Source organism: Leucoraja erinacea, chromosome 26 (genome assembly GCF_028641065.1).
Source record: "Leucoraja erinacea ecotype New England chromosome 26, Leri_hhj_1, whole genome shotgun sequence".
In the NCBI taxonomy this organism is placed as follows: Eukaryota; Metazoa; Chordata; class Chondrichthyes; order Rajiformes; family Rajidae; genus Leucoraja; species Leucoraja erinaceus.
The window spans coordinates 21989705-22014849 of record NC_073402.1 but is presented as its reverse complement, the minus strand read 5'-3'; the positions used below and the strand labels follow the sequence as shown (position 1 = coordinate 22014849).

The 25145-nt window shown below is 42.6% G+C and overlaps 1 protein-coding gene across 2 annotated transcripts in view; it reads right to left on the bottom strand.

Annotated features, from left to right (window-relative positions):
- rnf19b (ring finger protein 19B) overlaps positions 1 to 21187 on the bottom strand; it is a 108312-nt gene extending 87125 nt beyond the window's left edge. For both annotated transcript variants that reach the window (XM_055656376.1, XM_055656378.1), the window contains exon 1: positions 19703 to 21187. The gene's annotated coding sequence lies outside the window, so the exon portion shown is untranslated. The remainder of the gene's footprint in view (positions 1 to 19702) is intronic.
- Positions 21188 to 25145: the final 3958 nt, after the last annotated feature.

Genomic DNA, 25145 nt, shown 5'->3' with positions numbered 1-25145 from the left:
ATCCACATTTTCAGGCATCACAGACGCACAGCCTGGTTTGCATTAATTATTCTCCTTATTTGCCATTATCCGCCCCTGCCAACAACACAGCAGCATAAAGATCAGGCCACGTCCTCAGAAGAAACTCAACGTGTTTGCAACCACAAGCTCTGAATCATCAAGAAAGCTTTGTACTGCAATATGCAAACATCATAAACATCAAAGCACAATAAACACTTGCGTAAGTCGCTCCCAAACAATAGTTAAATAGATTAATTTATTGTGCCAGAATAACACTGGTTCTCTCCTGTTAAACACACAGCAGGGAATAATATTTGTGGAGGGAGGAACTGCAGATGCTGGTTTAAACCGAAGACAGACACAAAAAGCTGGAGTAACTCAGCGGGTCAGACAGCGTCTCTGGAGAGAAGGAATGAGCGACGTTCAAGACTCTACCCTGCAGGCAGTGAACAGAGTAGCCACAAGTCTGATACTCAGTCCCACATTATGGAAATATTACAACAACTGTTTAATTCAGACAAGGGAAAGGCCAATATGAAAGTTATCACCAGCAGCCAGATATAGAAACATAGAAATTAGGTGCAGGAGTAGGCCATTCGGCCCTCTGAACCATTCGTGGCTGATCATCCAGAATCGGTATACTATTTCTGCTTTCTCCCCATATCTCTTGATTCCATTAGCCCTAAGAGCTATATCCAACTCTCTCTTGAATACATCCAGTGAATTGGCCTCCACTAATTCAGGCCTTCTGTGGCAGAGAATCAACAGATTCACAACTCTCCGAGTGAAAACGTTTTTCCTCATCTCAGTCCTAAATGGCCTACCCCTTATTCTTAAACTGTGACCTCTGGTTCTGGAGCCCCAGAGCATCTGAAACATTTTTCCTGCATCTAGCCTGTCCAATCCCTTAAGAATTTCATATGTTTCTATACGATGCCCTCTCATCCTTCTAAATTCCAGTCAATGTCCACATTCCAAAATGAATTTTTACAAAAAGTATAGTCATACAGTGTGGAAACAGGCCCTTCAGCCCAACTTGCCCCCACCGACCAACATGTCCCATCTACATCAGTCTGAAGAAGGATCTCGACCCGAAACATCACCCAATAAGTCTGAAGAAGTCTCAACCCGAAACATCACCCATTCCTTCTCTCCAGAGATGCTGCCTGTCCCGCTGAGTTGCTCCAGCATTTTGTATCTATGTCCCATCTATACGTCCCATCTGTCTGCGTTTGGCCCATACCCTTCTAAACCTATAAATCCATGTATGTGTCCAAATGTTTGTTAAATGGTGATTATAATAATTACAATAAAATATTATTTGGTTTAAGTATCAGAACAGGATAACAGAAGATAAATGATGAGACAACTATCACCATCTCAAGCCAGTCGAGTGTGTAAACGCCACAGATTGGACCCGATTATCTCCATGCTTTCATAATTCAGCACTTTGGAATAACACTGATCCTCTACGTACCGATCTATCTGCCGAGAGTAGTGCGTTCAGCCGAACGCACTATGGGAACTTCACTCGCCCCCCTGCAGGAACTATACAACAGGAGGTGCAACTCCAGAGCAAATAAAATCATGGGAGACCCCTTCCACCCCTGCAACGGACTGTTCCAGCTGCTACGGTCAGGCAAACGCCTCCGTTGCCATGCGGTGAGAACGGAGAGGTTGAGAAGGAGTTTCTTCCCAGAGGCCATTCGGACTGTAAACGCCTATCTCACCAGGGACTAACTCTACTGAACGTTTTTCCTTCCATTATTTATTATGTAAAAGAATATGTGTGTTATGATTGTGTTTATAGTTTGTTTGGTTGTTTGGTTGTTTGTCTTTTGCACAAAAGTCCGCGAGCATTGCCACTTTCATTTCACTGCACATCTCGTATGTGTATGTGACAAATAAACTTGACTTGACTTGACTTGAGCCAACTGGACGGGTTATTGTAGAGAGGTTAAGCTATAATTCTATAGTGGCGCAACGGTAAAGTTGCTGCCTTACAGTGCCAGAGATCCGGGTTCAATCCTGACTACAGGTGCCCACGGTATGGACCATTTTTTCCCTGTGACCGTTTGGGTTTTCTCCGGGTGCTCAACTTTCCTCCCACACTCCAAAGACAAGTGAATTTGTAAGTTAATTAGCTTCTGAAAAATTGTAAATTGTCTCTAGCATGCAGGATGGAACAGCAGATCCGCGGACCTGTTTCCACGCTGTATCTCTAAACTAAACTAAACTAAAGGTACTGCTGAATGGACAGGAGTTTAAAATGAGAACCCAAGTATCCAACTTAGATGTTGCTGCTGAAGAACAGAAATTTGCAAGCAACATCAGTACAACAGATCACCTCCCCTCTGTTTTGGGGATATTGCTGTGCATTGATTGTTTCATCCAACTGTACAACAATAATGTCTGGATTTAAAAGTTAGTCATTGGCTGTTGAGTAACTTGAAGAGTTTTGAAAATTTGAAATTTGTCATATGGCACAATCTTGAAATTTTCTCATTGTATAATATTGCAGAGTTGTAAAGTGGTGTGACACAAACAATGATAACATTTACAAGCACGTTTGATGATAAAATAATTAAATTTACAAGCACGTTTGATGGTTTTACCTGAAAACGTGGCTGCTGGATCCTTCAGTGGCCAGGAATTAAAGATAACATAGCAATTAACAGAATCAACTTAAACTGTTTTAGGAACAAAGGCACAATATCACATTAACTGGTGTGTTGAACATAAAGGGGCTGTCCCACTGTACGAGCTAATTCAAGAGCTCTCCCGTGGTCAGCAGGTAGAATGTACGTAGCGGGTACGTTGGAGCTCGGGGCGTCTCTTAGCGGCTCGTAGCGCTAACGGCAGGTACTCGGGAAACGCGGTAAGCTCGTGAAGACTCGTGAAGATTTTCAACATGTTGAAAAATGGCCACGAGAGCCCCGAGTACCTACGAGCGGCTATTACCGTAATTCTCCGAGTTCCAATCAGGGGAAACTCGGGAGAACTCTTGAATTAGCTTGTACAGTGGGACAGCCCCTTAAGTAGTAGGAACTCTCCCAGCTGAGCTCTTTTCTCTTCAGATAGAACTTTAAAGCTGTGCGCCTTTGAAAAACAGGACAGCACATAGTGGCACAGCTAGTAGAGCGCCAGAGACCCTGGTTCAATCCAGACCTCAGATACTGTTTACATCTCCTCTCTGTGACCGCGTGGGTTTCCTCTGGGTGTCCCGGTTTTCTCCCACGTCCCAAAGACATGTGTTTTTAAGGTTAATTGACCTCTGTAAGTAACCCCTTTTGTGCAGGGAGTGATGAGAAGGTGGGATAAGATGGAACTAGTGTGAATGAGTGATCAAGAATTGGCATGGTCGTGGTGAAGCAAGGGACCCGTTTCCATGCTGTATCTCTAAACTAAACTAAATAAATACCATACTCTTAAATTGTCAGTAAGGAATTATTGAGCAACTGTATTCAAAAGATCTACTGAGAAACACATGATAAAATTACAATGACCAACATACTCAGTAATTCAAAACATTATTACAGTAATTTCTTCACTGATATGATGAGAAATATTATCTCAAGGAATCTGTTTCAAGATAAGGAATGGTTTTGGATGACTATCATTTGGAACACTGGTAATGAAAACCGCACAGCAGCTGCTAGTCACTGGTCCCCTCTCACTGTGCTACCTCTGCTTTCACACCAGAACGGAGCCTGGAGCTTTGACGATATTTACTCAGCCTGCGTCTCTGCGACAGCGCGACTCAGATACTAACTTGACTATTGAATTACAGTTTGTATTTGCACAGAATTCACCAGCAGCTCTATGCTTGAAGGTTACATGACGCAAAAGAACGTTCTCTTCTTGCTTCTCCACCTCAAAATGCTCGGCTACCCTCTGTGGTGAAAGGCAGTTGACGACAGTGACAAAAGATGGACACATAAAGCTGGAGTAACTCAGCGGGTCAGACAGTGTCTCTGGAGAAAAGGAAGAGGTGTCTTTTCGGGTTGAGACCCTTCTTCTGAAGAAGATAAAGCATCTGAAGGTGATAAAGGAAACAGCCCTGTCTTGGCCCGAAACGTCACCAATTCTTTTCTCCAGGGATGCTGTCTGACCCGTTGAGTTACTCCAGCTTTTTGTGTCCATCTTCGATTTAAAGCAGCATCTGCAGTTCCTTCCTACACATTAGAATCAGAATCAGAATCAATTTATTTGTCATTACCAATGACGAATATGTATCCATGGAAACAGTTAACATAGCCTTAGCATAACATCACGTATTGCGTACAGTTTTGGTCTCCTAATCTGAGGAAAGACATTCTTGCCATAGAGGGAGTACAGAGAAGATTCACCAGACTGATTCCTGGGATGTCAGGACTTTCATATGAAGAAAGACAGGATAGACTCGGTTTGTACTCGCTAGAATTTAGAAGATTGAGGGGGGATCTTATAGAAACTTACAAAATTATCAAGGGGTTGGACAGGCTTGTGTTTGGACCATATCCCTGGTGTTAGCTGGTCAGGATTCTTTGTGTCTTGGAGTGAGAACACAAGTGGTGATGCCTCCAATAATCTGGTGCTCTTGTCCTTCCGAGTCATGGGTTTGAGAGGCAATATCAATGAATCCATCTAAATGAGTTAGATGGTGCACGGTGCAGCCATTGAATACAAAGAAGTGGCCAAAGGTGCCTTACTGTCACTTATGTAAATGCACGGTGAAATTCTTATTTCGCATACGGTTCAGTAAAATATTCCCATACGCAAGCACAATCCCCGATTAGCAAAATGTACAGAAACCGTCCACTGGGACCACATGCAAGAGGCGGCAAGTTTTGGCGCCATTTTCACAGTCCAGTCCGTGCTGTAGGTCATATAAGCGGCGCCCGGTCAAATGAGTATTTGGGATGGTTGTCAATATACTTTCATTGTGCCTTTGAGCTTTTTGAATGATGATTTTTGAGCCGCACTCATTCAGTAGGTGGAGGCTGATCTGTCCATGTAACAATAAAACTAAAATGTACTGAAATGAACTGAACAAAACACCAAGCATGACACCACTACCCAGAAATAAAGCTGGTGATTTGAGAATATAACAAGGCAAAACGAATCGAACCCTAGAATTACTTTAAAGAAATCTTGAACAATGAGCCAGTCATTGTTGACAGCGATCCCTCATTTTGAAGATGGCTCCACCACAGATCAATATGAAAGACCTGAGATGACTCAGGAGTCCCATCTTGGAGCCACAAACCCACCTGCATCAGGTGACCACCTCCAGGGTGGCTAGTCCAGCAGACTTGGTTATGTCGCATTCAGTGAGAATGTTGGCACGAGCACTGTGACCTTTGCAACCAGTGTGGCACAGTGACACAGCTGGTAGAGCTGCTACCACACAGTGCCAGAGACCCAGGTTCGATCCTGACCTCGGGAGCTGTCTATGCGGTGTTTGCACTGCGTGGATTTCCTCCTGTTGCTTCAGTTTCATTCCACAACCCAAAAAATTCCCGGTTTGTAGATTAATTGCCGCTTGTAAATTGCCCCTAGTGTAGGGAGTGGATACGAAAGTGGTATCATGTAGAAGTGGTGTGAATGGGTGATCAATAGTCAGCGTGGATTCGGTGGGCCGAAGGATATGTGTCCATGCTGGATCTTTCAACTTGTGCAGGATTTTCCAGGGATGACAAGGCGGCACAGTGGCGCAGCGGTAGATTGCTACTTCTACAGCGCCAAAGACCCGGGTTCGAACCTGACTACATGTGCTGTCTGTATGGAGTTTGTATGTTCTCCCCGTGACCTACGTGGGTTTTCTCCGGATCCTCCGGTTTCCTCCCACACTCCAAAGATGTACAGGTTTGCAGTCTAATTGATTTGGTCAAATTGTAACTTGTCCCTAGTGTGTGTAGGATAGTGTTACTGTACGGGGGTCGCTGGTCGGCACAGATTCAGTGGAACGAAGGGCCTGTTTCCAAACTGCATCTCTAAACAAAAACTAAATAATTGATATTTGCCATTGAGAATTGTGTCGTGTTTGTAAGACACCAAGGTTATGTATCCATCGACACAGACTGGATTATACATCTGGTACGTGGTGCCCTTCTGCACGCCATGTTCATCAACCACCCCGGAACAAACCTCCCAACAGAAGCCTCCCATTGATACATACAACACTTTCGGAAAAACCCAATTGTGTTCTTCAAACATAGACATGATCCCCAGGGTCTGGTTCTTGATTGGAGGTCACTCGATGTTCCTACTTGGACATTGTTATGGGTGGGTCCACAAACTTTAAAGGTGTTTTGGTCTAGAAAAAAGGAGGAGGAGCCCAATGAGCCTAGGGGATGGGAGGAGACAGCCAGGGGGCCTAAAATGGCCGTGGGAAGGGGAGGAGACAGCAAGGACTTCCAACAAAATTGGGAGAATTCGACTTACTAAATAATTGATATTTGCCATTGAGAATTGTGTCGTGTTTGTAAGATACCAAGGTTTTGTATCCATCGACACAGACTGGATTATACATCTGGTACGTGGTGCCCTTCTGCACGCCATGTTCATCAACCACCCCGGAACAAACCTCCCGACAGAAGCCTCCCATTGATACATACACACTTTGAGAAAAATGGTCACAATTGTGTATCTTCAAACAAAGACATGCTCCCCAGGGTCTGTGTTCTTGATTGAAGAGTCACTTGATGTTCCTACTTTGCATCAATGTAACATTGTTATGGGTGTGGTCCACCAACTTTAAGTCTCTAAGGTGTTTGGTCTAGAAAATGAACCACATTGACTTTTGGGCATATTGTGCCTATACCAATGAGCCTGTTGGGCCTGGAGCGGGGCCGTACATCGCCCGGCGCAGCCTAAAATGGCCGTGGGACTTACCATTGCCCGCCTGGGGCTTCAACATCGGGAGAAAATGGAGAGCAGGGGAGAGAAAACCCTTTGCCTTCCATCACAGTGAGGAGGAACTTCACTGTGATAGATGTTTGTGTGAATGTTTGTTTGGTTGTGTGTCTAGTAGGAATTGTTTTTTTGTTTGTATGGCTGTAGAAACAGAGTTTCGTTTGAGCCGCACTGAGGTTCAAATGACAATAAATATTGTATTGTATTGTATTGTAATAATATAAATCTTACTTACTTTAAGTCACTGCAATCATTTGTAAGAACAATTTTTAAATACCAATACACAATGTCCATATCCACTTTAAAAGGTTTATCTGATACAGAAGTCCATTTATTAATGAATTTAAATTATTAACGAAGGCATTATTTTTTCGTTGGCGTAGTATTTCTGATTTGGGACGGTGTCGTGGTGACGTGGTCAATCGCGGCGTTTGTTATGGGCGGAAACTGGTCTTGATTGTTTTTCACGATTGTGAACATTCTATTAAGGGCATGTACAAAAGGGGCAGGTTTCTGCTTCCTAAACCCCTTACATCAAAACAGTAAACGCTGAAGCAGTACAAAAGATTGGTGAATTTTCAAGGTTAATGAGTAACACACTGAGGCACTGAAGTTTCACTCTACGCAAATTTGTTTTCATGCATTTTGGCAAATTGCACCTAATATCTGCCTTCCCATGTTCTCATGCAACCATTACATTACAGTTCCCTTTAGAAATTTCTAGATAGCCAAATGGCTTTGTAATGATTTCCTAGTTCAACAAATACAGTTTGTTATCACTGGGTGGTCAAGGAAAGAGCGTTCACGTCGCGGCCCTGTTTCCACCAATCTTTCCACCACCAAGCACAAGAAGCACAAGCTCTGGCTGAACCACTTCTAATCTTGTGTGTGGACTCGATAAGAAGAAAAATAGCTTCATTCATAAATATATCTCAGCATTTAAAAATACAATTGCATAGCTGCTGTATTCATTTCTACATATTAAATGGGAATTATCGAGTCAATAAGTGCTTACCTTTGGCGATGATGCTCATATCCCATGATTTAATAATAAGAAATGCAAACCATTTTTCTTACATTCTGTCACTATGACGAAAAACATATATCTTCTGATCCTTCTCTTTTTGTCTGTATCCCATTAGAACCAAATAGTTTTCCCATGACAACTACCTAACCACCAACCTCACATATACCCTCCAGCTGCCCTTCTCCTGAGCCTGATAGTTAAACCCTAAGCATGTAGAATATCGGAAAACATTAAATAATGAGTGGAAAATCACCAGCATTTCATCCGGCTAAACTGATGTATCAGTGCAAGGATTCATCAAGTAAAACTTCTTATTGACACAACTATTGAAATAATAAATTGATGATTGTTCAAATGTCTCAAGTGAGCTACAATGTAAAATACAGATGCAGTCTGATATATTGTTAATGCCGGATCATTCACAGCCCGAGCTGCGCCCCCTTATGGGATGGAAGCAAGATGTTTGACTTCCACAGTGTCCCTACGGGAGCGTGTTCCTCAGTTGGAGCGGGGCTGGGCTAATTGGCCATGGGTTTGGGATCTCCATTTTGCAGTATGGGGCCGGTGTCCCGTTAAACGTCTACGTAATTTTTTTCAACATGAAGATTGTCAATTCTCTCTCAGCGCAAGCATACCCTCAGGTATGAAATTTAAACTTGACCGGAGGTTCCGCCGTGCCACTGTGCGGGAGAAACCTTGCGGGCCGTGGAACGTCTTCAAGGACTTTTTTCAGGACCGAAAAAATGTCGCTATTAGAGAGCTTTTCGTGAAAGGGTCGGATAAAGGTTATAACTAATGTACCAGCAAACTATGTTATATTATCATGTTTTAGCTGTATATCAAAAAAGCACAAATGGTCTCTTGCGTATTCTCAAACGTCAACTAATTTTGAAAGACAAATTCAACTCTTTTAAAATATGAAATGCGAGAAACACAGCAAACTATAGTGAATATGTCAAATTCTGTTGACATATTTTGTGCATTTAGCTGTTCCAGCTGTTCCAACTCCGGGTAAAATACAACAAATGGGTAATTATTTTTTTTTTAGTTTCATATATTTCCTAGGAAGAGAGATGATGTTGGTGAGAAGGGAATATAGGTGGGCTGCAAATGTGTGGATTAATTCAGTCCCAACAAACTGCTGAAGAAAAAGTCTGGTCATCTAGTACCCGAATGTTGGACAAGCTGAATGATAATTCAGGGATTGTGTTTGGGCTGGAAGACTGGCAGGCAGTGCTGGGTTAATTCAGGCAGTGATGAGACACAACTAAGCATCATCAATATACACATGGATCCTCACATGATGTGCATGAATAATGTTATGATGAGCAGCATTTTGGCAAGAATCATGATAGGGGGAGGCTCAAGAGCAATAATGGGCGGCATGGTGGCGCGCGGTAGAGATGCTGCATTTCAGCGCTTACAGGGTTTGACCCTGACTACGGGTGCTGTCTGTACGGAGTTTGTACGTTCTCCCTGTGATCGCGTGGGTTTTCTCCGAGATCGGATTCCTCCCACACTCCAAAGACGTACAGGTTTGTAGGTTATTTGGCTTGGTATGTGGAAATTGTGTAGGGGAATGTTAATGAGCGGGGATCGCTGGTTGTAGCGGACTCTGTGGGCCAAAGGGCCTGTTTCCGCGCAGTATCTCTAAACTCAACTAAAACTAAACAAATTGCTTGGGAACACGAGAAGTAAAGTTGTGGAAGTGGAATAAGAATTATTTGAGGCTTAAAAGGGGAACCAGCCGATGTAGTCCCATGGAAGGTTTAAACCACAGACAGTGAGAAAGATGATGAGGGATAGATTACACTTGTCAAATTCACATTGAGTGTCATGTATGATTGGTTTATTTTGTATAATAATATATTATTAAGTATTGGTGTATTGTCACGTGTACTGAGATACAGCAAAAAGCTTTGTTTTGCGTCTATTCAGGCAATTCATACCTCACATGGTACCACGCATCCCCATATCCAATACAGGATATGATTTCATTAGTCAAGGTAACTTTCATTTTTTTTTTTTAAAGTCTCCCAATTTACATTTAAACTAGAATGCAGCAGGGATAAATTGGATAGTTATATGGATGGGAAGGGAATGGAGGGTTATGGTCTGAGCGCAGGTATATGGGACTAGGGGAGATTATGTGTTCGGCACGGACTAGAAGGGTCGAGATGGCCTGTTTCCGTGCTGTAATTGTTATATGGTTATATGGATTGCAGCAATTCACGGCCCAGTAAACCTTTAAACCACACTGTTCACTCTACCCAAGCTAAGGATAGAATCAAACTGTGCACAAGTACAACAGTTAGTGCAAAAAGAGAAAGGAAACACAGTGCAGAATATAGTTTTAAAGATGCAGAGGGAACCCAAGTGCAAGAGCAGCAATGAGGTGGATTGAGAGATCGGGAATACATCCTTAGTTTATGAAAGGCTGAGCAGTGCCATTTCATTCTGCGGTGGGCAGGGGGGGGGAGGGGGGAGCCAGTTGAAGGAATTCAACTGCAGAATATTGGGAGGTCACAACAAGTTCAAGGGGATTAAGGGAAAGGAAAGCTGGAAATGTGTTTTGGCAGTTTGCAAAGAAGCCGGTGTCACTACCCATTATGTAATGAATGGTGGTGATAAGGAAAGGAAATGGCAATAAAATGTTAAAAGCAAATTGTGACAAGGCTAAACTTTTAGCTTCCTAAAAGAAATGGAAGTGTGTTTTACAAAGCAAGAGATGGCTGACACCGTTTTGAGATCAAATCTCTTCACATTGGGGATAGAGGGCTGCTATGAGGATGGTATAACTAATGCTTATGTTTCACTTTTATTGCAAAGAATCTCATCTGAGCTCCAGGTATATGACCTGACCATCTGCTCGTTATTATCCATTGCATTTAACAAACAGATGGGGTTTTTTTTATTTTTCCCCATATCCTTTACAGGATATGATTTCATTAGTCAAAGTAACTTTCTTTTTTTTCACATTCCCCATTCACATTTAAACTGGAATGCAGCTGGGATTGCAGCTATTCTCGGCCCAGTAAACCTTTACACCTCACTGTTCATTCTACCCAAGCTAAGGGCATCATCTAAAGATGTATACAATAGAATGTCTAAACACTGTGGATGGACAAAGAAATTGGCTTCTATCAATTGCCTCTTGTGTGTAGAATGGTTGTATGGGTGATCGATGGTTGGCATAGACTCAGTGGGCCGAATGGCTGGTGTCCACACTGTATCTCTAATCTAAACGAAAAATGAGGACTGCATGGTAGAATTAGTGAAACTGGTTTAGCTAGTCACTTGTGGCTGCAAAGAGCAACAACTACAGGGTTCATTTATATAGCACTTTCAACATTGAACAAAATGTCCCAAGGCACAAGAAAGGAATGAATATCGTCGAGAAATTAGGGGGATGACCAAAAGCTTGGAAGGGTTTGGAAGAAGGAGTGCAAATCTTGCAGAGGCAAAGGAGAGTGAAACTAGTTGAGAGTGTTGAGTCCAAGCAGCTGAAGCTTGGCCATTAATGGCAGGTCTCAAGAGGGGAAAGAAGGTATGTTGATGGATGTAATAGAGTTAAAGGAAATTGGAGAGTTCCATGGGGTGGGTTGAAGTATAGACCACAGCAGAAACGTTGACTGTCCATTTCCCTCCACAAATGCCACATGACCTGCTGAGTTCCTCCGACAATCTGTTTTATACTTAAGAAAGAACTGCAGATGCTGGAATAATCGAAGGTAGACAAAAAGCTGGAGAAACTCAGCGGGTGAGGCAGCATCCATGGAGCGAAGGAATGGGTGACGTTTCGGGTCGAGACCCTTCTTCAGTCTGAAGAAGGGTCTCGAACCGAAACGTCACCCATTCCTTCGCTCCATAGATGCTGTCTCACCCGCTGAGTCTGTTTTATAGTAATTGATATACGCATTGGTGGTGCTATTGCTTAGCCTTTTACCTGACAAAGTTAATCGCTTCTAACTCTTAATATGTTTTTGGCTCTTTTTACGAGTTTTACCAGGTTGTCATCTCACTTCCAGAAATTGCGTGATATACAACACTGATGTGGGAAAGTACAATATGTTCCTCAGTGTCCACGGGTTTGCTACCCAGTTGACAATGATGAGAGTTTACACAGTGTGTGGGTGTACCGTTCTGTTGTGAATAATAGCCTACAGTTTAGTTCAGTTTAGAGATACAGTGCGGAAACAGACCCTTCAGCCCACCGCGTCCATGCCGACCAGCGTTCCCCGCACATTAACATTGTCTTACACACACTAGGGACAATTTACACTTATACCAAGTCAATTTACCTACAAATCTGTACGTCTTTGCAGTGTGGGAGGAAACCAAAGGTCTCGGAGAAAACCCACGCAGGTCACGGGGAGAACGTACAAACTCTGTACAGACGGCACCTGGGATCGACCCAGGTCTCCAGCGCTGAGAGTGCCACAAGACAGCAACTCTACCACTGCGCCACTGTGCTGCCCTAATGCATCTCATGTTATATTCTTAGCCCATCCAACTTAACACAACGGTACTGCATATGACACCATGAAGGACATCCTTTGTGTAATGACATGATTATAAATTGTAAACACCCCCCCCCCCCCCCACTCATGTTCCACATACAGAAGGTGGGTCAAGCTGATTACGTGTACTTCAGTGGCATCTAGCAAGGCAGGGAGACCTTGCCAACGTCAGCAGCCTTGGTAACCAGTCTTTAAATGTCCGGACTACTTGAAATATTTTATAACTATTCCAATTGATGTAGATATTTTTTTGAAATCATGAATGATTTTTTAAAAGTTCAAAACCTCAAAATACTAGCAAACTATTAAAAGCATAAACAAAATAAGTAAACCCCTTCCCCAGTTTAGAATCCTGAAATAGAAACTCTCATTTAGTAAAGTGTGAGGTTCCCAGCATTACTTTTGTTTGCAAAAGATAGTAAAAAAATATTTAGTTTTTGGAACGTTGTGCATTTGTTGTATCAAGGGGATTAGTTTCAGTAGAATGAGAAGGGAGTGGGAGTGGTTTTGTATGCCATCCCTGCTTGATATAAAACCTGGATGCAAAGTGCTCTGGACCCTTGCCCTACCACTTCAATGCTTAGTCTGGTGGTGAGGCAAAACTGAGAAGCACCACCATCTGAACACTGTCACCTCTGTTATCCACATTATTGTGCACAGATCCTGATTTTAAAGGCAAGTTGAATAATGAGATGGCAGGGTGAACTGTCATCAACTGGCAAACCTGAGATAGACACAAAATGCTGGAGTAACTCAGCGGGTCAGGCAGCATCTCTGGAGAGAAGGAATGGATCACATTTCGGGTTGAGACCCTTCTTCTGATCAAACCTGGTCTGGCTCAGTGTAATTTCTAGTGCCGTACCAATGGGCAGATGGAAGATTGGTGGAGAGGCGGTGAAATACATTTTTCCTTTAGTTTGATTCCAACATCAATGAAAAATATTCACATCTGTGTCTTGAATATACTCAGGAACGGAACCCCAGGGTACACAATTTCCAAGGTTCACTTACATTCTGGGCATTTACATTTCTCCTCATGATCCTGTTCTGAATGATTAAGCCCTTACATTGAAACTGTGACCCCTGCTTCCAGATATCCCAACAGTAACATCTTTGCAACAAACCTGTCAACAAACCCTTTAAATATTTATGCATATCAAAGAGATTACATTCTCAAATTTAGAAGAGCAAGAGGCAAAGGTCCAGAGTTTCGTTTAGTTTATTGTCACATGTACTGAGGTACAGTGAAAAGTTGTTTTGTGTGCTATCCATTCAGCGGAAAGACCATGCATGCTTATAATCAAGCTGTCCACAGTGTACATATATAGAATAAAGGGAATAACGTTTAGTGCAAGATAAATTCCAGTAGAGTCTGAATAAAGATAGTCCGAGGGTCTCCGATGAGATAGGTGGCAGCTCAAGACTGCTCTCCTGTTGGTGATAGGACGGTTCAGTTGCCTGATAACAGGTGGGAAGAAACAGGTGTGCGTTTTCACACTTCTGTACCACTTGCCTGATGGGAGAGGTAGAGGGGAGACTGCTTAACCCTTTGTTGTCGGACAATCCTCCAATTCTGAAATTGATTTGGTGAATATTTATTGCATTCCTTCTATTGCAATTCTTTACGGAGGGAGAAAATATATACATATATACTATGCCCTGTGTGATTTCACAAGGGCATCATATAATTGCTGTAAGACACTATTTACCGTTGCTATCAAATCCTCTTGCAATATAGGCCAACACACCATGTATCTCCCGAATTGCTTGTTGTTCCAGCTTGTTGAATTTCAGTGATTCGTGTGTGAATGGAAATTCTGCTTTTTAGCTCTCCCATTTGTCCACATTACAATCCATCTGCTACATTCACTTATCTTACCCATATCGTACCATTGTAGAGCCATAAGTTGAATTGCACGGCCTTCGACCCATCATATCCATGCCGAACTTTGTGCTTATCCACACTAATTCCATTTGTCTGCAACAAATCCCTTTGAATCTGCACACAACTCACATTGCCACCCTGCTTAGTATCATCATCAAAATTAGTTATATTATACTTAGTCCCCTTATTCAAATCACTGTTATAGATTGTGAACAGTTGAGACCTCGCACCAATACGTGTGGTGCATGACTAATTACAACCTTCCAACCAGAAAATGGTTAATTTCTCCCATCTCCATTGTTCTGTGCATTAAACCATCATCATTTATCCCCTATACCAAATACTCCAGTTCTCTCTGGTAGAATTGCTGTCTTACAATGCCAGAGACCTGGGTTCGATCCTGACCACAGGTGCTGTCTGTATGGAGTTTGTACGTTCTTCCCGTGACCGCGTGGGTTTACTCCGAGATCTTTGGTTTCCTCCCGCACTTTAAAAATGTACAGGTTTGTTGGTTAATTGGCTTGGTGTAAGTGTAAATTGTCCCGAGTGTGTGTGGGATAGTGTTAATATGTGGGGATCGCTGGTCGGTGCAGAGTCGGTGGGCCGAAGGGCCTGTTTCAGCGCTGTATCTCTAAACCAAACTAAAAGTATAAACTTGCTCAGTACCTCGTTGCCGGCCTGAATGTCTAAACCCACAACGTCTCCTGATGCCACCCCCCTATCTATTCAGCTAACTACAACCTCAAAGCTGTAACCGATTTACAAAACATGATTTCTCATTCAAATCTACACTTTATAAAAACATAATATTATTGTGGGGAACACAGTTGCTATCAAATCATAAAAGCAACCATGGTAGGTTTTACTGTCCTGTTACAAATGAAAGTGAAAACTCTTACCATCGACGGCACCACTGTCTCCCCATCTCCCCAGGCCCGCAACCTTGGCGTGATCTTTGATTCCACCCTCTCCCTTGAGCCTCACATCCGCCATGTCATTAAAACATCCTTCTTTCATCTCCGCAACATCGCCAAACTCAGACCCTCTCTCACACCGCCCGCTGCTGAAAGACTCATCCATGCCTTCATCTCCTCCCGACTGGACTATTGCAACTCACTTCTCCTTGGCATCAGCTCCACCTACATCAACCGACTCCAACTGGTCCAGAACGCAGCCACCCGACTCATCACCCACACCAAATCCTGGCATCACATCACTCCAGTCCTCAAACAACTTCACTGGCTACCCATCTCCCACCGGATCATCTACAAAATCCTGATCCTCACCTACAAAGCCCTCCACCATCTGCCCCCCCCCCCATATCTCACTGACCTCCTCTCCCCCTACCAACCCTCACGGTCCCTCAGATCCACATCAGCCGGTCTCCTCTCCATCCACAAGTCCAACCTCCGCAGTTTTGGGGACAGAGCCTTCTCCAGGGCAGCTCCCAGGCTCTGGAACTCCCTCCCCCAACTGATCCGCAATTCCGTGTCCCTCACCATCTTCCAGTCCTGCCTCAAGACCCATCTCTTCACCTCTGCCTATCCTTAGCCCCACGTGCCGTCCCTTTTCATCTGTGCATTAATTGCCTCATACTGTGTTTTGTATTGAATTCTGTATTTACTTTGTGTACTAGTCATGTCTCTACTATTTATTTCATTCCCCTTACATGTTTTTCCTCTACCTGCTAAATTTTTGTAAGGTGTCCTTGAGACTCTTGAAAGGAGCCCATAAATAAAATTTATTATTATTATTATTATATTCTATCACAGCACAGAGTAGATGCGTTTTAATGTACCAAGGTATCAAAGCATTTTATCTACTATTTCAATATTCCAGAGATTATTAGGACCATGGTTCGGAATACGGTCAGAGGAATAGACCAAGTTAAAACTGTGTTCCCAGCTACTCTACATATGAAGTGAACCGATGGAGGATCATTTCGACTGCTTGTTTGGCATCAAATGACTTGCTCGGGAGATTGTCACATTGTAGGAGGAGACTAAGGTGCTTGATTCAAGGGTTAAAAGCAATGAAGGGAAACGCCACCGAGAAAGACTGCAGTAGAATTGCAGAATGTGGTCTGGTTCACATCCTTTAACTCAATATTTGCAACCAATTTTGTACATCTGTGCAGTATCTAAGAGCATCAGATCTAAACTAGATTTTGTCCGTGTAACCATGGTAGCCAAATCACTACTAAAATAAAATAAAAGTAATGTTTCTCCATTGACAGATGAACAACTCTAAGCTGCAAGGCATTCATGGGTTTTGATTGTTAATTAGAATAACAAGGATAGATATGTGATTGTTACCAAATTGAGGCGAGCCATTAATATTCTTCAATAATCATCATGCAGATGCAAATCGTTTTTTAATTGATATATAGTAACTGTCTCACAATCATGAATCCGGTATGAATACTAATTAATAAAACTGCATTGCATACACAAATTGTTTTCTTTCATATTCAATAATAATTTGATGAATATACCAAAACTCCTTCATGAATATTCAGATTGAAAAAAGGATCGATTTAAAATTGAGAAGGAAAAAAAGGAGAAAGGGAAAGCAGAGTAACTGATTTAATATTTCAGGTTGATGACTAGTCTGAAAAATGTGGAAAGCAGGCATGTGATTAATTCCCTTTTAGGGATCTGGGCATTGTTGGCTTGGACAGCATGTATTGGCCATCTCTGATTGTCCTTGAGAGGGCAGTGGCGAGCCAACTTCTCAAACCACTGCAATATTTCTGGTGAAATTACTGTTAGGGAGTTCTAGGATCTCGACCCACCAACAAAGACCGGAATATATTTCCAAGTCGGGATGGTTTGTAGTGAGGAGGAGAACATGCAGGTGGTTGTGGACCAATATACCTGCAACCTTGCTGCTTTCAAATGCATTTTTTCTGGCATCACTCCAGAGCCTTATCTAACATTCCCCATACTAACCGCTCCCTCCAAAAACCTTTTGGACACTAATACCAATTGTTCACCAGTGTCTTCACCAGACAGACTAACATGTACAGGCTTAGGTGAACAATCAGTATCATCGGAATAAGGGTCTCGGACCAAAACGTCACTTCTCTCCAGAGATGCTGCCTGTCCCGCTGAGTTACTCCAGCTTTTTGTGTTTATCATCAGTATTATTTGTACCACAATGAGTAACACGTTTTCCTGCACACTTGATTTAGGAAGATAAATATATATTTAAGTCTTCAGTGGGATCAGGCTCCCCTCTATGCATGATCTCTCCGTATATATATTTGCACTAAACTTAATATATTTATTGTTGATAAGTAAGAAACCAGTTTGAATACTCTGAATTGAAATTCTCCAATTTAAAATAACACTGTCCCACGATGCTTGGTGGGTTAAAATTGAGAAGGAAAAAAGGAGAAAGGGAAAGCAGAGTAACTGATGTAATATTTCAGGTTGATGACTAGTCTGAAAAATATGGAAAGCAGGCATGTGATTAATTCCCTTTTAGGGATCTGGGCATTGTTGGCTTGGACAGCATGTATTGGGCATCTCCGATTGCCCTTGAGAGGGCAGTGGTGAGCCACCTCCTCGAGCCACCTTCTCGAACCCACATCACCCCGATTCTGGCCTCTCTCCACTGGCTCCCAGTGCGGTTCCGAATCAATTTCAAGCTCCTTCTTTTTGTTTACAAAGCCCTTAACGGGCTCGCCCCCACCTACATCAAAAATCTGCTTTCCCACCTCACCACTTCAAGGTCCCTCAGATCGGCCGACTTGGGGTTAGTGGCCATCACGCGGTCCAGGCATAAGCTCAGGGGCGACCGCGCTTTTGCGGTTGCAGCACCTAGACTGTGGACCAGCATCCCTCTTCCCATCAGAACTGCCCCCTCCATCGACTCTTTTAAGTCTAGACTTAAAACTTATTTCTTCTCTCAAGCCTTTCTTGAGGTCCTCTGAGGGAGCGCTGTATGTATTTATGTATGTATTGTTGATCTATGTACGACTGTTTGCAGCAAGTTAGTACCTGCACCAATGTAAAGCACTTTGGTCAATGAGAGTTGCTTTTAAATGTGCTATAGAAATAAAATTAACTTGACTTAACTGGCCATTGAAAATTGGACCCATTTTCAATTTTTTACCACAGCCAATTAACCTACACGTTTTGTGGAGTGTGAGGGGAAATCGGAGCACCCGGAGAATTGAACCCGCGTCTCTGGCGTTGTAAGGCAGCAACTCTACCGCTGCGCCACCCTGCCGCTCCTTTGGTGTTGGTAAGAGAAACAGGAGGGAGTGATCAGGCATGTGAGAGAGAACAGATTACAGGGGAATAACTGGGGATTTAAGGGATTGTTTTAAGTACCAGCACAGATTCAATGGTCTGTACGGTCATAAGTAAAATATGAAATAGAATGAGAAAATCTTGCATGAATTTCTTAAATGCCCCCTCTTCTCTCAAAGGAGAAAACGGCGAGCCACATGCACAGCACAAGCTTGCAAAGTATCCTCTTAATACAATCCGGAGGGATGGTGGAATACACTAACGCAATGCAGTTCTGTATTTTTAGATAGTTTTGTGCTATTTAAAGTAGTTATGTCATAACATAAAATTGCTATTGTTGAGACGTAGCATATCCGGGGTATGTCACTTTAAACCAGGACATATTCCCAAACAGTTAGACACTCCCTTTCTTTATACATGTAGAGCCGAACAGACAACTGTCCTCATTCTAATACAAACCAGAGAGCACAGCTCTCAAAATCAGTGCACGCTAATAGGAGTTTCAGGCAGTCTAACTCCTACCCATGAAAATCTATTTGTGCGTGAAGAAACCTGAGATTCATGCAACTAATTCTTGACTTCAGTGCAGGTAGCTCAGATGCAAACATGATATATATAGTTATACTTCAGAAGTATAAACCTTTACCCCCAAAACACATATATCTATTCATCAGCCAGTCTCTATTTTAATAAGTGGAGGACCTAAAACATGAATAAAGAATGGAGAAAATGCAAAGGCAGGCTTGTATTTTTTTTTTAAATTGCAAGCAAATGAATTCGAAAACGTTTACATTTGCATTTGATTAGGTTAGATTTGCATACGTTTGCATTTTTAATATAGTCATTTTTTCCTAAATAAAAAAACTCTTGCATGGGTAGAATCGAGTATTCTGTAGCCTTTTGCCTCCTGGGTGAGAGAGAAAATAATGGAGTGCATTGCATTTGGTAAATGTGGAGATTTTTCAGCTACTGGAGCGATTGAATGAACTGGAAAGGCGCCGGGTAAACTGCAGCACTTTCCCAACATATCGCAGTAACAATCAAAGACATGCATTATTTTATTGCACGGGTTCCAGTTATTTAATAAAACCCCATATACAGAGCTTTCACTTACCCTGACTGTGCCGGGAATGGAGGGCTGCAGCAAATGCTTTGATTAGGTTAGATCAACACTGCCCACCGACACCAGCCATCCTGCTGGTTCATTCTGGAACAAGATGCTCTGCCATATATCATGCCAATTGAATATCTGCAGATGCGCAATTCCCGGTGAACGTCACAAAGGAAATTCCTTTCAGGAAGGACGCAGCGGTTTTGTGCGGAATTCCGCCGCTTTGGTGTAAATCCCCTGCACCACTCTCAATGGAAATGGAAAACCGACTTCCTATTTTTGATCATCAAGAAGACCCCATCGGCATGCTACTGAGAAAGCCACATAACGGCACTATTCAGCTCCTCCTTGCAGAGGTGGCCCGCTTGCCGAGACCAGGAGCTAAGGTGCAGTTTGCCTGCGGGTTTTTGCAGCTCCAAACACATACACAGAGAGGGCTGGTAATAATATATCTATTTAACCCGTGGCAGAGACGCGCTAGCCAGCTTACCTGGAGCCTAGAGCGCAGTCCCAGCCCATTTGTAATTGCAGGAGGAGAACCACCCTGTTTTATTAGTCTGGAACACTGGAGACTCCAGCTAAGAGCTGGCATCAAAGGCATCTCTCTCTTTTGAAGCTGCCTGACCTCCTACAAGACGTATCAAACGTTTTTTGTTTTGATTTTGTTTTTGTTGAAGATATTGTGTTAATGCATCTGGTTGATTGGGTTGAACTTTCAATACCGGTTATTAAAACCTAAACATTTTTTCTTCGACCAAGGAAAATTGGCAAAACTAGGCATTTTGAGTTAAATAGAGTTCTAGGGGCTAGCGGAATCAAGGGATTATGGGGAGAAGGCAGGCACGGGTTACTAAATTTCATTGTCCTATCTGGGACACATGTCAATAAACTTTCTTGAATCTTGAATGATCAGCCATGATCACAATGAATGGCGGTGCTGGCTCGAAGGGCCAAATGGCCTCCTTCCGCACCTATTTTCTATGTTTCTATTTTCTATGTCCTTTGATATCATTGGAAGGAATAGTAAAACTTGGGTCAATATTGTACCTTTCCTGAGCTACCCACGTCTCCATAATCACTTTAGCAACGCACGGAAAATATGATCATCACCGTTCACTCAGCAAAGACCAACAACTCACAAGGAGGTGCAGAACAGTCAGTGGTGTTGGATGTAGAATGCAGGACAGGATACCAAAAGAAACTCTCCTGTTCTTCGTGTCAATAACACAATGGGGTGCTCTTTATCTGAGGTAAGATTGCATAGTTCAGTTCAACCACCCATTCAAAAGACAGCATTGATGCTATAAGTCATGAATAGGGTGATTTCACTAAAGGTCACTGGAGCGTAGATCCGCACCCACGTGACCAAAAATCTCAAGTGGAGGACATTCTAGAGTTCCGGTACATGTTAGTGGATGGGAAAACACGCACTTTCCCACCCGTTAAAAACATAGAAAACGGCCAGGTTTTGATCTGCAATTTATTGTGCCAGTCGGGGTGACCGTGAGTCAATAATGCCTTACTTTTGATGAAATTCAGCGAGCAAACGCGATAATTCCCGATATTTTGGACCTTTAAATCTCCACGGCAAATGTCGGCTGTTCACTTCCGCTGGATTGGCACCTTCAGCTCCCTCTTTAATTTACCTTAGTTTCTATCTTTTTTTTCTCCTGTAAATCTAGGTAGCTGTGCCGCACGGTCACCCCGACTGGCACAGTAAATTGCTGATCAAAACCTGGCCATTTTCTATGTTTTTAACGGGTGGGAAAGTGCGTGTTTTCCCATCCACTAACATGTACCGGAACTCTAGAATGTCCTCCACTTGAGATTTTTGGTCACGTGGGTGCGGATCTACGCTCCAGTGACCTTTAGTGAAATCACCCTATAGGACCAATGAAAGCTACATTTGGCCAAGAGGATTGGTGGGGTTTCAATCCATGCACTTCCACTAAACTAAACACTTCCACTAAACACAGTGGCCGATGATCACTTATAAGACTTATTCCACTCCCTCTCACTGCCAAAACAGAAACCAGTTTTATTTCAACCTATTTGGCACCAGCACAGAAGATAGGATTGTTTTTTCCCCATTTAATTATTTATCTGATTTCAGTGAGGGAATATTGTCTACACTCAAGTCAAAGGAAAGGATTGACTAACTGCAGTAAATTATTTGTGTCTCTGAATTGAATGAGTGGTGCAGAATTAAGCAAGATATAAGATTAAGCAAGATACAAAAGGAAAGATAATTTATTTTGTAAATCAAATGTGACCTAATCTTTCTCCCTTTCACCTTAAGCAATGCGCTCCAACATTTGACATTTCTACCCTGGGAAAATGATTGACCATCTACCCGAACTATGTCTCTGATAATTTTTATATTAGGTCACCCTATTCTATTAGCTCTAGGGAAGACACTCCAAATTTGTCCAACCTCTCCTCATGGCTCCTTCATCCAGGCCATAGCTTGATGAACCTCTTCTGCACATTTGCCAAAACTTTCCTTCCTATAGAGTGGTAACCAGAATTGCACACATTAAAATGTGGCCTAATCTAAGCTTTAATCAGCTGGAACATGACTTGCCAACTTTATTACTCAACTGATGAAGGCAAGCATCCTGTATGGCTCCTTTACCATCCTATCCACTTCTGTTGACCCTTTTAGGGAGCTATGAACTCACAACAAAGATCCCTCTGCATACCAAAGCTCCCAAATGCCTCTCTTGCATTTGACCTCCCACCATGCATCACCTCACACTTGTCCAGATTAAACTCCAAATGACATTTCTCTGCCCACATTTTTAATTTAACTCTATCCTTTGATAAACTTCTTCACTAAATACAACTCCATCCATTTCCTGCCATTTGCAAACTTCCTAATCGGAACATTAACTTTTTAATCCAAATTATTTCTATACATTACAAACAGAAGTCCTAGCATGGGTTCTTGTGGAATGTCACAGACCTCCTGTTTGAGAAACCTCCTCCACCACTTCAATGTGCATGGAAGCAAACCTTAACTCCAGAAGCAGCTTACATGTTACTGTGAATTGACGTGCAAAACAACCACACACAGTGGCCGAGGAGCATATTAATCTTCTGCCTTAGACTATCCATTTGTGATCAAGGATAAGTCGCTACCACTCCAGTTTTGTGTGTTTGGAGGTGGTAGGCGAGGTCAACATGTGAACTGTAGACTCTTCCACAGATAATGGTATAGACTGATGCTATAGTCAAGCAAGCAGATTGTGAGGTGATGCATAGCTGAGGGGTTCTCTTTACCAAATGCGCTTTCTTATGGGCAAGAGATTTGCAGGAGTCAGTACGGATGTTGCATTTCTTCAAAGAAACTTTGAGATTGATCCTGCTTTATATTTTCCATCTGCCTGATAATTTCCTCTGACAAGAGTTCAGAATAGTGTCTGTTTCAGGATACTGGGGTCAGACATGTGAATAACATGGCCTGCCTACTGCAACTTGGGCCTTAATGCATGGTCCAGATGTTAGCTTGCCACTGGTGAGTTTATCTTTCTGGTGAATTTGGTGGATTTTGGTGGTGTTTCTCTAGTGCTTTGAGATGTCTGTTTGTAGTTCTGGGCACAGAAACCTACAAGAGGATGGAGATCACTGTAAAGATGTCCCGTCACCATGCCCGACTGCGACACTGACAGAAAACTTAGTCTGTCAAATGATACCATGAAATACGAGGTAACTGAAAATCTGAAAGAACAAGTCTTTATCCAAAGATAAAACACTGCACGAGGAGAAATTGCTTCACACAGTGAGATGTTACGATCTGGAATATAAAGCCGAGGGTAAGAGTGCAAGGCAGATTCAATGATAACATTCAAAAGCAACCTGGGAATCTGAAAATAACCTTTTTTGCAGGGCTTAGAAAAAAAGGATGACTAATTGGATTTTTATTAAATAAAACATGCATGGACTCAACAGGCCAAATCACCTCCTTCAATAGTTGTACCATTCTGAGATTCTGTGAACAAGTTGGGCATAAGACTAAACATTAGGTCTTCAATGATGAAATCATTAATGTAACTGTTACTGATGTGAATAATAATTACTCAGGAATCACTCTGACGAACCTTCTTTGCACAAATGCTGTCATGAGCATATCCTTCCTTAAGGTGGCGAATCTAACCCGTACAGTACTTGATATTCCAGATCCAGTCTCAAGCTCCTATGGAAGGCAGGCAATGATAACACTTTTTTTTTTAAATCACGCATGATAAAGCAAATAAGTGGGAGGATTGAGGGCCTGGGGGAACCACGGCTAGAAGGGATTTGGGAAAAGTTTGTTTCCCCCCCACCAGGAGTTAACGCATGAGGAATGGGGCAATGCTAATCAGAAAATAGCACTTGAGAATATTGAAAGTATTACAAAAATTGGCCAGGATGGATTGTTCGATGGAACAAATGGCACCAATAATATTGCCATAGATGTGGGTTTTGTCAGTAAATTGATTGAGGCAGTCATGGAGATGGAATTGTGTGGTCTTAAAATGGGATGGATACATTGGCATAATTGAGCTCCCACAGTGAGCCTTGGACTATGATTTTGGAAACCATCTTGTTCACTTTCAGAGCGTTGATTAGATTAAACTCAGTGACTAAAGAAAAGACCTGTGGAAGAGTGCAACCTTGTATATAGGTTTCTCAGCTAATTTCTGACCTGTTGGAGCCCACTATTTAGGATGGTTCAGAGATATTTGGAGAAACAGGGTCTTTGGCCCAACAGGTCTAAGCTGAACATCAATCACCTGTTCACATACGTCTAGGCCGTTATCTCACTTTCTCATCTACTCCCTACACACTAGGGCCCATTTATAGAGGCCAATTCATCTACAAACCCACTCATCTTTGTGATGTGTGGAAGGAAACCGGAGCAAACCCACAGGGTCACAGGGAGAACTTGCATAGTCCTCACAGACAGCACCTGAGGATTGAACCTGGGTCTCTGGTGCTGTGAGGCAGTAGTTCTACCAGTTGTGCCACTGGGCTGATTTTAGGTAGAATTCATACCTGCTACTGGAAAAATACTTAAATATATGCCATCTTTTCCGAGCTTTTAAAATTGTGAAGATCGGAGACACAAACGTGTTAGTCTGGAGACAGCGGCTGTTGGACCAAAGCTTTTCACTGTACCTTGGTACACTATAAACCAAATGAACTTGCTTCTATTACAATGGGCCCATGCAAGGTAACAGCAGACCAACCTGGGCAATTTATTGGTCAGCAGATCCAGCCTATGGATTAGTTTTCCCAATATTCAATTGGAGGAGGTTTGCACTGCTGGATTCAGTAAACTGCCTCACAACTTAGGGACTGAAACATTCAAAGAAATACTGATGTACATCAGTCTGAGGAAGGGTTTCGGCCCGAAACTTTGCCCATTTCCTTCGCTCGATAGATGCTGCTGCACCCGCTGAGT